Source organism: Elephantulus edwardii, unplaced genomic scaffold (genome assembly GCF_000299155.1).
Source record: "Elephantulus edwardii isolate Elephantulus edwardi_28Jun2011 unplaced genomic scaffold, EleEdw1.0 scaffold00003, whole genome shotgun sequence".
Lineage (NCBI taxonomy): Eukaryota > Metazoa > Chordata > Mammalia > Macroscelidea > Macroscelididae > Elephantulus > Elephantulus edwardii.
In genome coordinates, this window is record NW_006399753.1 from 33,948,171 (window position 1) to 33,953,100 (window position 4,930).

The following is a 4,930-nucleotide window of genomic DNA, read 5'->3' on the forward strand; positions in this document are numbered from 1 at the left end:
TGCTGTCAGAGAAATTTTCCCATTCCTTCAGTAGCTAAGACTTTCAGAAGATGTGTTTTTCAGGGCATCAAAATCATGTCAAAGAAACAATTTTCTATGAAGGAAAACGAAGGCAATATAAAGTAGGGCCTCTATGAGGCAACAGGCAATGGTTCAAATCCACTAGCCACTACTTAGGAGAAAGATGGGCAGTCCCAATCACATAGGGAACTGACTCTCTGGCAGTAAGTTCAATCTTAAATAGAACAATATAAAAGTATTGCTGTTTGAAGGCAATCAGCAATGCTATGGAAGGAAGACCTGGCGATCTGTTTCCATAAGGTTATAGTCAAGGAAACTGTACGAAACAGTTCGATTGTCTGTTTCAAAGTCAGGTTTAAGTAGACTTTAGTAGTGCTAAAAGTATTTGATTAGTAATTGAATGATTCATGTCTACCTATGGTTTTCCACAGGAGATAGAAGGCATGGCAATTTATTTCTTAAAGATCACAGTCTTTGATAATAGGCATAGAGTAATGGTAATTAAGTATATAAAATATATATGAGTGATTGTGTAAGATCCAAAGTACATATACAAACACAACTCATATGAATGACTATGGGCAAAAAAAAGAATTAAAATAAACCTGAAGTGACAGAAAAAAAAAAATCACAGTCTTTGAAACCCCTCAGGTACATAGTTCTACTCTGATCCACATCCGGTCAGTGTGAGTAATGACATATGATTTGGTGTTTTGATTTTAGTTAATTTTACAGTTTGATGAAACAATAGCTTTTCATGTTCAATAATAAAAAAAAATCAGTGTTTCTATCTTATGCGAATGAAATATCTGCATGTTTCTCACATTTCCCCCAAAGCATCAAAGAATAAGAGTGTGATAAGAACCTGGTGGGATTTTAAATTTTTTTTAAAATTTTAATATGGTGTTCTATTATTTTAGAATGTCCATCATGAAATTCAAGCATTTGTCAGATTGTTCTTTTCCCTTTACTTCTTAAAATAAGTAGTGAGTGGGTAGATATCATTTCTATTTTATAATCACAGAAAGAGAAATACTGCAAAGTGCAGTTCTTGTAGTTCCACAACAGCAAATTGAGCTTTTTAAAATTCTTTGAGGATTGGAGGATTGAGGATTGGAGGTCATGTTTCTTTTGCCTTTACATGTGTCTCACTCAGCTGCCTTAGAATTTCTGGGAGACAATTTTCCATGGATGTGGCATGTTGCCGTTTCAAGGAGATTTGTACAGCAGTCTCCAAAGACAGAAATAGTGCTTTCCTCTGAGGTAAAGGTCAGGTATGCTTACTGCCCAGTATAAAAGATCCAACTTCCATAAGTTAGGGTTCCTCTCCTGATAATTCACTGACTGTAAAAACATTCATCTGGACACATCTTACCGCCCTGTGAGTTTTGGGGATCAGGGAAATAGACACAAATAATAATACTCAAGCTGCTGGTTATGCCATGAGTAACAACGTTCTTTTGTCTCTGTCCAAAAGTCTTGTAATTTGCCGGCATGCACGATACTGTGACAGGATTACTTGTTACCTAATGTTGTTGTTAGGTAAAATCTCAAAATCTTTAACCCTCACAGTCCTTGACAAACACAAACTGGTGTTCAAGAAAAGTTTGTGGAATTGAATCACAATCCAAGTAATAGATTCTAAATCTTCCGACAGTCAATTCATAGCACTTGTGGAACTCAGCACTATCTTACAAAGTGCAGCTGTTATTGTTGTTGTTGTTGTTGTTATGTGCCGTCGAGTCTTTTGAGACTCATAGCAACCCTACGTACAACAGCCCTAAACCCTGCTCTGTCCTGTGCCAGTCACACTGCCTCTGACACATGCATCCCGATTACCCCAGTCACTGAATCAATCCACCACATAGAGGGTCTTCCCCTCCTGCACTGTCCCTCCACCCTCCCAAGAATGATGTCCCTCTCCAAAGACCTGTCTCTCCTGGCAACATGTCCAAAGTATGTCAGACGAAGCCCCAGAATCCTTGCCTCCAAGGAGCAGCCTGGTTTAAGCCTCTCTAGGATGAATCTGGTTGTTTTCTTGGCAGTCTATGGTACATTCAATACTCTTCTCCAGCACCACAGCTCAAAGGCGTCAATCCTCCTTCTATCCTCCCTAGTCATTGTCCAGCTCTCTGATGCATAACAAGTGATTGCAAAGACCATGGACTGTATCAGGTGCACCTTAGTCTCCAGAGAGACACTGTTGCTCTTGAGTACTTTAGAGAGGTCCCTAACAGCAGACTTTCCCATCAAAGTACGTTTTTTGGTTTCCTGGCTGCTGGTGCCAAGAGTGTTGACCGTGGAGCCTAGCAAACTGAAGCTGTGAACAATCTCAATCTCTTCGCCATCCATCCTGATGCTCCCAATTGGTCCAGTGGTGAGAATCTTTGTCTTCTTGACATTGAGCCTCAGTCCATACTGAAGGCTGCAGTCCTTGACCCTCTGCAGCAAGTGCATGAGGTCCTCCTCAGTTTCAGCAAGCAGGGTTGTGTCATCTGCATAACACAGATTATTAACAGATCTTCCACCAATCCTGACGCCACAATTCTCCTCATAGAGCCCAGCCTCTCATATAATCTGCTCTGCGTACAGGTTGAAAAGCTGGGAAGAAGAGCAATCACCTACCTTATCAGGTATAAAGGCATCTGAGTAGAAGGGCTGATAATTAATGTGGCCAATTTGCTTTGGAGGAAGACTCATCAACAATCTGCATTATGCAGATGACTCAACCCTACTTGCTAAAACTTAGGAGGACCTGAAGTGCTTGCTCCAGAAGGTCAAGGACTGTAGCCTTCAATATAGATCGAAGCTCAACATCAAGAAAACAAAGATTCTCACCACTGGGCTGACTGGCAGCATCATGATAGATGGTGAAAAGATAGAGATTGTTAACAGCTTTAGTTTGCTTGACTCCACAATCAACACTCTTGGCATCAGCAGTCAGGAAATTAAAAGATGAATTGCATTGGGAAAGTCTGCAGTCAGAGACTTCTCCAAAATACTGAAGAGCAATGATGTCAGTCTTGAGACTAAGGTGTGTCTGATTCAGGCCATGGCCTTTGCAATCACTTGCTATGCATCAGAAAGCTGGATAATGACTAGGAATGATAGAAGGAGAAATGATGCCTTTGAGCTGTAGTGTTGGAGAAGAGTATTAAGTATACCACAGACTGCTAGGAGAACAAACAGGCTTGTCCTGAAGAGGGTAAAACAAGGCTGCTCCTTGGAGGCAACGATTCAGAAGCTCTGTCTGACATACTTTGAACATGTTGCAAGGAGGGACCAGTCTTTGGAAAGGGACATCATACTTGGGAGGATGAAGGGACAGCACAGGAGAGGAAGACCCTCTATGAGGGGGATTGATTCAGTAACTGGAGGAATAGGGGTAGTCAGAGACAACGAGATGGGCAAAAGTTACAGTAGGGTTTAGGGCTGTTGTACATAGCATTGCTGTGAGTTGCAAACAACTTGACAGCACATAACAACAATAACAACACATATACTTTGAAACTATTGAATCTGAAATCACAAAGTTGTATAAACAGAAGTAAGAAATGTCTTATTTATTGTAATATCTGAACAGACAGGAAATTCAGTCTTTGTCATTGTGCTTCATTGTGTTCTTTCTAGAGGTTTAAAAATAAGTCTGGTCCATTATAACAATGACCAGTATGCTCGCTCTCAAAGTCAAGATAGTTCCTTTGAAGAGGGTGAATTTGCTTCTCAGTCATGGTCATGATTACTTCTGTTGAGGCTGTATTTAAAGAGCCATGTGCAAGTCTCAGCCTTTTACTGTCTGGTATTGCTAAGTCATTGCCATCGAGTTAGAGCTAATGATTATTAACCTTTCAGCTGTGTTTCAGCGTCTATAAATTGCACTGGAGGAGATTGCCCACCTTCTTCCCTCAGAGTAGCTGGGATTTGAACCCCCTTTCTTTGGGTTGGTAGCACAACTCCTTACCCACTAGAATGAGGCCACCAGAGCTCCTTAATTTCTTTATATAGAGGGAAAAATTATCCATGAGGCCAATTTCTCTTTTATTATTCCTGTATTACACGATCTTCAAGGAACTAATAGTTGTTAGGAAACAAAATCACAATATGGGCCTATTCTGGAACAAAAGAACTCAAAGGGTTGAGTTAATTTTCTGGAAAGGGACTGGTGAGGAAAATAAAATAATTGGAAAATAAAATACAGTTTAATATTCCAGTAGATTATATTTTATATTAGTACATTTTATATTTTTTCTTTATTGATATTATCCTTGGGCCCTTTCCCTAATAACAATGAGCCACAAGGACCATTTTAAGGCAGCAAGAGCCAACCTAGCGGTCTAGGGGTTGAAGAGGGGTTTAAGGAAAGAAGTAGCATGTACACAGACTGAACAAAATGATGAGAAAACCTGTAGGTTGAGGCCATAGACTGTAATACTTTTTGTTCTCCTAAATGAGTAAACCTTCCTCTCTCTATCAGACTCTCAAGGTAAAATCAAGCAGCAAAATGTCTGCTTAACCAACACTTTCACATTTGAAAACTATGTAAATGACAATAAAACACTGGCAGTATGTGCAGATTCTCTTGCATACCAGATTCAGAAAGGAAATATGGTCTGTCTTGACTCTCACTGCTGTCAAGTGTTTAAATTGTCCTTCCAGCATATATTTAAAACACATTGTCATTGCAATGTTACCAAACAGTGAGCAAGTCAACGTATCTGAGACCACACAATGATTGACATTTTATAAGTCAAACAGAGAGACATGGGACCTCGTACTGCGACTGCTGTTTCCAGCTCTGAGGACTGCTGATACTGTTTCTGACAGTGTGGAGAGATGTGTAATGTTGGTTCACAACCACAAGCTGTAAAGTCAGAAGGTAGCCTCCACTCCTTGGTCTGCTGGCACGCGT